Source organism: Ictidomys tridecemlineatus, unplaced genomic scaffold (assembly GCF_052094955.1).
Source record: "Ictidomys tridecemlineatus isolate mIctTri1 unplaced genomic scaffold, mIctTri1.hap1 Scaffold_270, whole genome shotgun sequence".
Taxonomy (NCBI): domain Eukaryota; kingdom Metazoa; phylum Chordata; class Mammalia; order Rodentia; family Sciuridae; genus Ictidomys; species Ictidomys tridecemlineatus.
Genome location: NW_027522357.1, coordinates 212972 through 225253, shown reverse-complemented (window position 1 = coordinate 225253; position 12282 = coordinate 212972). Strand labels below are relative to the sequence as shown.

At 42.3% G+C, this 12282-nt stretch overlaps 1 pseudogene across 1 annotated transcript in view; it reads right to left on the bottom strand.

Moving 5' to 3' along the window:
* The window catches only part of LOC106145573 (syntaxin-18-like), a 69490-nt pseudogene that overhangs the window by 53566 nt on the left and 3642 nt on the right, over window positions 1-12282 (bottom strand). Inside the window, exon 2 of the transcript XR_013432907.1 lies at window positions 2583-2650. The product of XR_013432907.1 is annotated as a syntaxin-18-like (transcript). The remainder of the gene's footprint in view (window positions 1-2582; window positions 2651-12282) is intronic.

The window sequence follows — 12282 nt, the reverse complement described above, 5'->3', positions numbered from 1 at the left end:
GGATCAGGTACCAGAGGTCAGTGACCAATAGCCAACAGGCCAGATCCAACCCACAGGCTTGGTTCTTTATAGCTAAGAAGCACTTTTTACATGTTTCCAAGGCTGTATAAAAACGATAAGCAAAACCAATAAAAGAAAACCAAGGTGAATGTGAGACAGCATATGTGACCCACCAAGCCTAATCCACTTCCTATCTGGCCTTTTACAGAAGGTTGGCTATTCCCTGATGAAGACTTTCTCCCCAAGTCTGGCACTGGATTGAAACAAAGTGACAGTGCACATGGCTTCAGGAGGAACAAGGTTAAGTGCATGAGCTGAAGGGAAGAAGAGAAAAGAGTGTGATCATCAAAATTAGAGGGGAATTGGGAATGCAGCAATGATCCAGAATCAGTCGGAATGATGAGATGAGGAACTCAAGTTGGGCAGTAGGACAGCGGAGGAGAAATAGGTACAGCAGGTGAAAAGAAGAGAGGAGGCAGAGAGGCAGAAGAGAGAAGTCCTACCAACACTCCAAACCTCAGAGGAGGCGGTGGCCTCAGCAGGGGCAGTCCCGACCACTTTGGATATAAACCACCGCCTTCCTCAGCAACCCTAGGTCCCATAACCTGACTCTACTGTGTCCGTTCCACAGGACCTAAGTGCTTGTCTTTGTTAATCCCTAGAATGCAAGCTGCAGAGAAGCAATATTTGCCTTTTTTATTCCATTATGTGCCCTAAGAATCTAGAATAGTACCAGGCACTGAGCATATATTCAACAAATATTTGGTGCATGAATTAGTTAATTTGCATAGATTGAGATGGGAAGACACTGAGAACATCAACACAACTGAAACTGTGGGCCAGATAGTTCCTTCTTTGTCCTCAGACATTGCCAAGTGTCCCCCACAAATCAGCTGTGGTTGAGAACCAATGGGCTCATCAGGGACCTTATGTATTTGGCACCAGGGATTGAACCCAGTGGGGCTTAACCACTGAGTCACATCCCCAGCCAATTTTTTTTATTTTGAGACAGGTTCTCACTGAGTTGCTGAGGCTGGTTTTGAACTTGTGATCCTCCTGCTTCAGCCTCCTGAGGCACTGGGATTACAGGCATGCACCACCACATCGGGCTCATCATGGACAACATGAGGAGTTCATTCATTCATTCATTCACTGACATATATTTAGTTAGTACCAAGTATGGGTGAGGCACTATGGAAACAAGAATAAAAAGCTGACAAGGTCTCCAGTCTCATAAAACTTAAAAATTATTCACAAAGATAAATAGTAAACTATGTTATTATTATTGAATAATCACAAATCATGCTTTGTCATGAAAAAAATAAGGTACAGGAACAAACAAAAACTCCCAGGTCTATTTTATAAACGGTGGCCCAAGATGGCCTCTCAGAAGATACAGCATTAAAGCTGAGCACTAACTTTTGAAAAAAGACCACCATGGGAAGAGGAGGAACAACACCAGCTGCCTGTGCCAGCATCAGGAACAGGCAGGGAGACTTCCAGGAAGGCTGGCATGCTCGCCACCATGGCAGGAGCATGGTGTGAAAGAGACGAGAACAGGCAAGGCCAGGTGTGGAGGCTGCTGCTGACAGAGAGCAGTGGGGCATTCATGCTGGGTCTCCTTAGGGGTGACTAATCCAGGGGATACTCCAAAAGGTGATGGCTGCCAAGTAGAAAGGGGACCTAGCCAGAGGAGGAATATGATCATGAGTTACATTAGAGGCTGAATAAAAGTACTTATAAGCCCCCCAAAATGAAGGCCAAGTCAAAGTGAGCTTGTTGATGTCTCTAGCAAGTGTCAGAAGCCTGGGAGAAGGACAAGGAAAGAGGTCATGAGGACTGAGACTGGAAAGGGCAAGAAAGGCCTGACACAGTGAAGTGAAGGCGCGAGATGGAAACATGCTCACAAGGGCACCACCCAAACAGCAAGGCCAGTGTCACAGGCTGGGACAGCAAAATACAGGCAAAGAGAGTCAAGCAAGAGCCTTGAAAACCTTGTCCCTCCTCAAGGTTCAGGTGATACAAATACACGTGCTCCCAGTTTTATGTACTGCTCTGATAAGAAATCAGAGTATCACATGCTAGGATGTAATGGCACCCATGGAGATAGAGACCAGAAGTTGTGATATCACATTGCTGTGGGAACACAGGCATAGCAGCTGTGAGTTTTCTTCGGTTCTGCACATGTTCTTCCACTGCTATGCTGATCTTCCTCATTACAGCTCTGAGTTGTCAAGTAAGAAGTGAGGACAAAAAGCTTAAAAGGGCCGGGCATGATGGCACATGCATGTAATCCTAGCGGCTCGGGAGGCTGAGGCAGGAAAATTGCGAGTTCAAAGCCAACCTCAGTAAAAGCAAGGCACTAAGCAACTCAGTGAGACCCTGTCTCTAAATAAAATACAAAATAAGGCTGGGGATATGGCTCAATGGTTGAGTGCCCCTGAGTTTAATCTCCAGTACTCCCCTGTACCTCCTCCCAACCAAAAAAAATTAAGCTCAAAAGGAACATAGGAACAAAAAAGAACACAGCCGTCCAAATCCAAGTCCCCCTCCTGGCCCCCCCTCCCCGCAAATGCACTTACCTGTAAGCATTAATATAATCTTTCCTGTGTTCCAGAAGAAAATCTCTCAGTTTGCCAATATGAGAAATCTAAAATTAAAATAGAAAGGATTTCATTAGATTAGATAGACTACACTAATGCCATGAAAATCAAATTAACAGAGAATGGAATGCAGCCTGCAGAGAATGGGAAGCTATGAACTGAGCAACTTGAGGTTTTAGTCATGCAGTTACTGACTTGCCAACATTCCTGGGCCTGGTCTCCTCTCTTATGAAAAGTTCCTTCCTTCTACCTCTCATTGCTGTGATCTATGACACTAGGAACAGGTGATCTCTAAGGAATACAGAGACTAGCTAAGATAACTCCTGTCTAGGAGTTATCAGACTGCAGGAACTGTGTGTCTTCTATCTACAAGTAAGCATTTCTTCTCTAATGTGTTGCAGAAGATGGATTCTAAGGGTGAAGTTAGTTGTGTAAGTAGGGCCCATAATGCTACAGGGTTAAAAAAAGATCTGGAGGAATGATTATCCCTGTGCAGCGAATCTCTGTTTTCCCTCTGATTTGCTTCTATGGATGAACAACAAGATACCAAGTACATGTACAAAGCTTTGTGCTCATGCTGGCCAACTCTTGCTGCAACAGAAATCCACTCTGGAGCCTCTACCATGTTCCATACTGTGTGTGGAGCTCAGAATTCAAAATTAAGTAGAGGCAGGGAGAAACTGGAATCATAGCTGCCAGGGACTGAAGTGTTTCCAGAAGGAGAGGGTGATGAACTGGAGGTCTGCTCTGTCCTCTGGACACTGATCCAGTCCCCATTCACATTCTCTGTACTCCTGCCAAACACTTGTGCTCTAGCCTTGAAAGGTCTACTGAATTTTCATTTCTTCCACACATAAAGTTTTCCTGTCAAGGCTAACTCAAACCAATTTTCACTTTTCTTTCAACTTAAAAGGACTTCTACACACCACCCACTTGGCACAATCAATTACATGCATCCACGTACTCTGACTTCACTTTTACACATGTGCCTCTCTTGGGACATTATGAACTCTGCAAGGAGGAGTTGCACAGTGTTCCCTACAATTCTAGGCACAAGAACAAAAGGTGATCAATAAATATTCATGGAATGAGGATATGTCTAAATACCAAATAGTACTTGTCATAAAAGAAGCATTCTCAGTTCTGGAGATAGGCTGAACTTGCAGGGGTTCAGTTAAATTTCCTGCATGGTCTAGACTATTTATTATAAATGTGGTTCAGACAGATACCCTAAGACACTTAAGAATATGGACCAAAGAAAACAAACATGGCTAAGATATTTTGTGCTTATTTCACAGATAAACAACACGTCGTCTCTTTTTCTTCCCAAGAGCCCTGCTGCATGTCTTGATTATTCTGGTCTTACTAGCCAGTGTGGGAAGGCTAGCCTCACAGAAGCTAATTGACTCACCCAAGCTCATACACTTGAATTCAAGCTCAGGACAGTCTGAGCTGCCTTCTACGCAGTCCTGCTCCTATTTTGCACTTAAGCTGCATCATGGAATCCGACTTTATAAGTTTGTCTGGAAAAAAATTTAAGAGATGTGCAAGCAATGTCTGACTACACTACATACAAGCTTCCATCAAGTGACTCTTCTTCAATGGATTCCATCTCCTTTCCTGCAACCCCTGCTACCAGGGGCCAAAAATTCTTTAGGGGCCTCAATTAGGGGTCAGATAAACCACATAAAGGATTGAGCAAGGGAAGCAGGTAGATAGGATACATGGGATGAGGTCTGCTTTCCAAATACACAGCAACCAAAGAAGCAGCTCTGCTGGCTGATTGGCTAAAGGGCCACTGAGGCCTAACCTCAAGGCTTAACTAATGGCAGCAAGTCCACTCCCATCCCTGGCACTTAAGGCCTGTGGAGAGCTGCCCCTGGGCTGTGTGGGACTATGTTGTGCATCATAGCCTAGTGACGGGATAGTCTGGCACTGGGAACCTCCCATGACATCCCCATAGGGATAGACCATCTGATTCAGGTGAACTTCCCCCACAAGCTCTGCCAAAGATCCCACACAGCACCTGAGATGGGTGTGACCTGCCAAGATGCCAATCAATCTGCTGACTCCAAGACATTACCAAGCAAGACTCCACCCTTAAAACATTATCCCTACCTTTGATGTACCCACTTAAATAAACCATCAGAGCCATCTTTCCTTTGTCTAGTTTTAGCTCTTGTGTGGACTGGATGTATCAAGGGCTCTGTTTTTGTAAAAATATTTCTGGCTTTTTATGTTTTGTTCTTCACTAATTATTTTAGACTTTTAAGTTTAAAAGTCCTCAGCAGGAAGAAGAACTACCCCCCACCATGAGACACTGGCTGTCATCCCTTTTAAAGGTAGGTCCTTCACAGTTGGGTCCCAAAGTCCCCAGTTGTATTGGCCCTGCCACGCTCCCTGCCAGACTCCAGAGTCCAAGATCTAGGGCTCCTGACTCTAGCAAGCTCAAGTGGTTCTCCTCCCTGGGATAACCCATGGCCATTCTCTCCAGGGCAAACCACTCCCCTTCAAAACTCCTGTTTCCTCTCCACACCCATGCCACTCCCAGCTACAGCCAGATCCCATCCATGATAAAGCACTGCCAAGCATCTGTCTCAGCACCTAAAAGCTCCTAGAGAGAAAATAGTCCTCTCTCTCCCTAGACATTGTCAGACTGAGTTCCTGGTACAAAGCAGAGCCTTGGAAACATTTACTAAATGTTGAATAAACATTGGATACTGAATAATCTCAGGAGGATTATACCTACTGTGAAAGGCAGAATAATGCTTTTTTGGCCTTCCCTTCTCCTGAAAGATGTCCAACTCCTAATTCCTGGAAACTGAATACATTACATGGCAAAGAGAATCAAGTAGCAGATGAATTAAGGCTGTTGGTCAGCTGATCTTAAAATAAGATGACTATCCTGGATTATCCAGGTAGCAAGGTAGTCACAAGGGCCCTTAAATGCGGAAGGAGGAGGCAGAAGAGAGTCAGAATAACGTGCGTGCCTCTAGTTGCGGGGAGGGCAAGGGCAGAGCCCTCAGAAGAGAACACAGACCTTGTGAAAACCAGATTTTAGTCCAGGGAGTCACCTTTTGGACATCTGAACTACAGAAGTACAAGATAATAACTCTACATTGTTTTAAGCCACAAGTTTATGATAATTTGTTACAGTGGAAATAAGAAACAAATATACTTAGAGCCTTAATCACCATAACAATATTTTTACGAATCATAAAACTTTGCATTAAATGTTTTAAAAGGTCCAAGGAATCTACTACATGGCTGGATCAGCTGTAATTTGCCCCTGCTACCCATTTTTAGTTAGTTTGGTTCTGCAAACTAGCAGACCAAATGGTGAAGGGATGAGTGCCAGGAACAAGAAGGCCCATGGCATCTGATAAAAACACAGTCGCAAGCGGTTTCAGTTAAAGTGTAACAAAATGTGATCCCAGCTTCAGGTGCTCTGTAATGGCAGATTTTGATAAAATAAGTTTATTAAAATAGAGTGAAGGCTGTTTAAAATTACATGGAATTCTTGGTAAATTAAGAGGTATTAAGTAATTACTGACTTAATAATTCATCAGTACAGTAACTCAAACTTAAAAGTATGCTGTATAAAACAATATTTTAATGCCAAGAATGAAAAGAAACATAGGAGCATTAAGATTTCTTCAGACATTTGAGAGCTCTGAATTTCTATTAAATTCCTAAAATCGTGTACCAAAAAAATCGTAACAAATCAATGACAAAGGAAAAAGCATCGTATAACAGGGTCATCTTTACAAAACAGGATATGACTGTTTAATCGCACACTACCATCATCTTTACAGAGATTTTTGGCCAAGTTCTGATCTGTTTACTATTAGGCTTAGACCTATGTTTTTGAATTAACTGCTGAAGATACCACATTATATTTCACACAATTCTGATAAGCCCCTTACAATTTTCAAATTTTTAGAGCAGCTGAACACTTGTATGCTTTGATTTTTAATGATTCTACCTACAGTGCTAGTTTTGAGTCACATGATAAAGTAGGAATATTCATACACTTAAGAGAATGCCTCTTTTAAAAGGAGAAAAAAACATTCCAGTGTGAAGTTTGGAAGGGGATCAGAGAAAAAGAAAGTACATTTTCCCTTTAAAATTAGTGTTCTTACAATTGAGATGCCAGAGACGGAGAAAAAGGAAAGCACCATTGGTGAACCCTTGGTGGGACCAGGCGGCTGACAAGATGCCAGGGCTAAGTATAGGGAGTGCTCGTAGCAAAGGGACACCCATGTCACTGCTGTGTACCTCCCTCTGCTTGAAGAGCTGACACCACTGCTTCAGGAGAAACTCTGCTCATTCTTCCAGGTTCACTTAATTGCCACCTCCTCCTAAAAGCTTCTTGAACACCTCCCTTTTTGACACCTGTTTGCACTGTCCAGATTACATGACAAGTATTTATCTGTGACCCCTAGCAAATTTTAGTTCAGCTCCTGAGGTCAGAATCTCTGTCTATACATTTTTTTATCCCCTACAGTTCTTAAGTGTTTAAAAACAAGGAAAGGAGAAAAAATGGAAGGGGTGGGGAGGAAAGAAACTCAACAAAAAAGGCCTCACGATCTGATGGATCCTGATACCCTGATGGGATCAAAAAGGTTTGAAAGGTATTGCACATTCTACACCCAGATATCTGAGTGAACAAGCAATTGAAGAGGGACAAGACACCTATTTGTGCAAATAAGTAGTTCTCTCCAAACTGCAAGGGGTATTCATAAGGTACTGCCAGACCATGTACAATCTACTGAGACTACGGTCTGATGCGCTTCACAAAATGATCATGTGCCCCACGAAGTGGACAATTTTCCACCTGACTGTCAGTCTGTTGTGGAAAAGAGTTTTTATCACAGCTGTGGTTTGATGGCACTGCCCCTTGATATTAACTATGTCACCAACAGAGGATAGGTATGGACAAAGACTAGAGAATCCTGTATTTCTAACACAAACTGTAGTTTAAGATAAAAATTCAAACTAGCTAAAAGAGAAAAGTAAAAAGGAAAGGGAATGAATATTTATTTTATATCTCCTGTGCCAGTCACTGCAGAGTGGGTTGTTTCATTTCATTCTGACCATGACCTGTGGAAACAGATGATTTTCTTAGTGGGAAGGAACCCAAACTCTGAGAGGTGAGAGGAATGATAGAGCTGGAACTGGCCCCTACCGGTGCTGAGCTGGCGTAGGCTCTCTCAGTGCCAGTATTAATGACATGCTGGTGTTTTCTAGTTTCCTTTGGTGTTAAAGTCATTTTAATGCCTGCTGGGCATTGTTGTCGTCATTTCACTGGTCAAGTAATTTCCCACTTAATATTTAATGATATTAAGAAATTATGATGAATTTTCATTTAGGTATAAAAAAGGCATTATATATTATGACTATGTTTTTATTTATCTTTTTTAGCTTTAAATTCCTTCTCCTTTTGAGATAAGTACTGAACAATTCATAAATGAAATCATATAATAACTGAGATTTGCTTCAATATAAGATGGGAATGCAACAGATGAAACAGGATCAGTGGTTTCAGCAGTGAGGTCACTGCAGATGGGCACAAGTGTACCTAGAGGTTCCTTCTACTATTCTGTCTACTCTAATAAACACTTGAAATTTTCCATAACAAAACACAAATAGTTTTCAAAATCATCCATGTAGAACCTTCTTACTTTTAACACTTTTAGTCATTTTGAGGCATATATTTTCTGCTACCAAACTAGTAATAATCCATACTTAATCCAACAACTAAATTCCAACAACCTCTAGTTATTTATTTCTACATACTTGCAATCTTCACTTACATCTATGAAATAGGATCAATGTCACTTTAAAAAATCAATGACAACAAAACCTTTGGTGAGTTTACTCTGAAGCTGACAGTTTCTAGAGCTTTGTATGCATTAGTTCATCTACTCCTTCCTGCAACCCCGGGGAGGTGGTAATGTTATCGTATCTATTCCACACATGAGAAAACTGAGTCAAAGATGAGTCCCTTGCTTGGGCACCCTGGGTTGAAGTCTGGATTGAAGCCAGGCAGTCTAAGTACCAGGATTGAGTTCTCTAGTTCTATATTCACAAGGAACATGACTAGGACCTGGGAAAAGCAGTCAACATGAGCAATTTCAGGCTGCTTTCTTCCTTCAGCAACTACAGCCAGCCACACCTTACACACTTGATTTACCCACAGAGATCAGTGCTTACCAAGAACCAGCCACAAGTATGCTAGGCAGTGCATAAATTACTCCACACATAGTCAATCCCACTCCCATCCCTCATAATAATCTCATGGATGAGACATTACCTACCATACTGCTTAAAAACTGAGGCCCACGCACGGTCACAAGGTCATTAAGTGGGCAGAACTGGGACTATAGGTCTAGGTGACTTAAGGGCAATGTTACTTATTCTATACTATGCCATCAAAAGATTAATATATTACTAATATTTTACCTATCTAAATTTGAGAGTTTTTTCATAGAAATATAAACTGGGTTTCATGTGGGAGTATTTCTGTATGCTGATTTAAAAAAAATTCTTTGCTTGCTTAACATGAGCAAGACTCTGGGTTTAATCCATAACAAAGGAAAAAAATTTAAACTACAATGGATATAGAAAGATCTGCAATAAAGGTATGACTTCCTAACCAAAGCCATCTTCTCCCAAACTGGCTACTTACTGTTCCCTGTGTTTGCAACACAAGACTCAGAATTGGCAAGGTCACATGGATGCTAAGAAGGTCCACACAAAAACAGGATGGCCAGAAAAACTGGTAGGACAATGTGAGCAGTTCATTTTGAATATCAATCATCAAGACACTTCAAAAGATGATTTCAACATGTAAGGAAAGAAATATACAGAATTGGCTTTCCTGCTACAGCTCCTCTATATCTGTCCTTTAACCTGGGATTGAGTATAGGGCAGAAAAAAAATCCTGGGTAAAAGACTGTGTGGGGCTTGGGACACTGCGGGCCAGGAAGAGAAATAAATAAGAAATATAGAGAGTTGGCAGGATTCAGGGTGGGATCCCTGCTGGGTCACCCCCAGCGGAAGGAGTCCTGATACCCTATGTGCAGGGACCTGGGCTAGTCTGGTTCTTGGTCTATCTCCCAACCTTTCCTTGCTCTTTCTCTTCCAGAGAAAGGAGCCAGAGGACATTTGGAGAAAAAAATGAGCTGCTACACTGGCCCCCACCCTCGCCCCGTTCTCAGATCAGCCCACAGCAGAGAGGATGTACTCCGGCCTGCAGTCCAACCAGAGTTGGCCAAAAATCTAAAGCCAGGTTCTCTACTTGGCTTTTTTCTCTTCTGTATATTTCTTTCAGGTAATTCCAACACTAGGCTGAGAGGAAAGGGCTATATTTTATAAGCGCCCCTAAGTTTTGACAACTACAATTTTGAGCAAATTGCTTAGTCTCCCTGGATTTCAATACTAAAGGAAGGGGAAAAAATTGTTTTTTTAAAACAGTAGTAGTAGCAGCACAAGTTAATGTTAATTCCCTGCACATCTCCTCTGCAGCATGCAACAATTTAAATCTATTCCCTCATGTACTTCTTCAAACAACCACAGAAAGTAGGTCCCATTCTCACTCCATTTTGGATGAGAATACACTGAGGTAACTAACGCATTATGTACAAATTGTTAAAAATGAATGGAAGACTGCCTGACTCCCACAGTGTCTGAGTGCCTCCAACTTCCACAGGTCTACCCGTGAAGGTGACTTTGCCATTTAGCCTTAGCATGATCACATCTCTAAGGGCTAGTTTTACCAGAAGTGTAGGCAGGATGTACTGAGATCAAATTGATTCAGGTGAAAGGCAGCATACTCAGCCCAGGGCAGCACAGAATTGACACCACTCTAAGCAAGTTAAACTCTACAACAACAGGTTTTTCACCCCCTTCTTTCTCTGAAGATAAATGAAATTCACTTTTCACTGGCTACATTTAAAAAAGGCTAATTCTCCAAAGCATCAAGACACTGAAATTCTCCACAAATTGATTATAAAATACAAGCAAATTGACTATAAAACAGCAGCAATGTGGGCCCTTTATTGGAGGCATTTGGCAGGGAGAAAAAAAAAGAGACTCTCATGTTCCTGTCCTCACACACACAGAGGTTCTAGTAGGAGGGTCCAAACAGAAACAAACACCCAAAGTGTACATATGAGACATCTGGTCACATAGGTGCATCTGCTGTTGACAAGGACTCAGCACCAGGGACTTATGACACAGGCAGTTTCCCACAAATACGTTGTTTGGTGAGGATAAACCCAGGCAGAAAGGAGGCTGGCCAAAGCTCTTGCCCAAAGTATGGGCCACGTGATCCACTGTGTACACTACATGCCGTGCCTAATTAAAACGGAATCCACAGGACTGCTTGTTGAAACACTAATGGCCCACTTGAATCAAATGTATGAAATATGATATGTCAAGAGCTTTGTAATGTTTTGAACAACCAACAAAAAAAATTAAAAAAAGAAACACTAATGGCTCTCTGGGTATTGCATGGACACTGCTTTCTTAATATTTTTTGCACTTTGAGATTTTCCTACATTAGTATTTATAATATTTGTAAACAGAAATGTTTTAAAATCTTCCCACATACTTCTCAGTGCCCCCAGGATCAAATTCCTGCTGCATTTTCCAGGCACAAAGCCCTTGCCACTGCCTGATCTAGGCTTCTGATTTGCTCCTGCTCATAATACTCTGCTCAGGGCTCACACTTGGAAAGCCTTCACCATTTCTAGGCCAGTTTAGACCCTCCTGCAAGTGTATTGATTCCAGAGGTGTCACAATCGTATCTGAATTTTTTTTTCATGTCTGATACTACTGTTCAAGCACGCACCCAAAGTGACTCTTAAATTTTTGTTTTTTGAGACAGGGTCTCACTAAGTTGCCAAGGGTGGCCTCAAACTGGAGATCTTCCGGCCTCAGCCTCCCTGGTAGCTGAGACTGCATGTGCTGCCACACCTGGCTTCTCAATAATTATTTAATGCTCCAGATAGATTTGATTTTTCTAGCTCCTTCAAGAACTACTAAGATGGGAGATAGACTACAAGCCCGGCAAATCAGCTGCATTCCTCCCACGCTCCACTAGGTGGCAACGCAAGAATTCGAGCAGCAGGGATCAATAATATAAGCTTGTTCAGAAATGTCACGATTCCCCCCTCCCCAAGGTTTTAACATTTCTCTGGCTCTTTCTTTTTGGTCTAGAATCAAGGATTAATCAAGGTTAACAGTTGTGCACATGCTGAGGCAGAAATGACCTAGATTTACACATCCTTGTGCACTCTGGATGGGTCCAGGAAGATTTAAAACCTTGCACTCTAGGCAGAGTCCACACAAAGGGAGCTCCAGAGCAAGGATGCCATCTGCCATCCCAGACGGCAGGCCCAGCTCTGTTTATGTGTGTCACCCACACAACAGCTTGGCTAGCTGCTCCTTCAGGGGGACTTTGTAAATTATAAGCAAGATAAACTGTAAAACAAAAGACTGTGCAAAACGGTGGGATTCTTCACAAAGAATGACTGCATTTTAACTGTAGGGCGAGTTCAAAGCAGTTGACAATTGTCCTTTACTGATCACAGCAGTGGTCTGACTTGCACCCCCTCCCCTTCCAGAGGTGATAGGAATTCTGTTCTGCACTCACAACACTTCCAACAAAGAC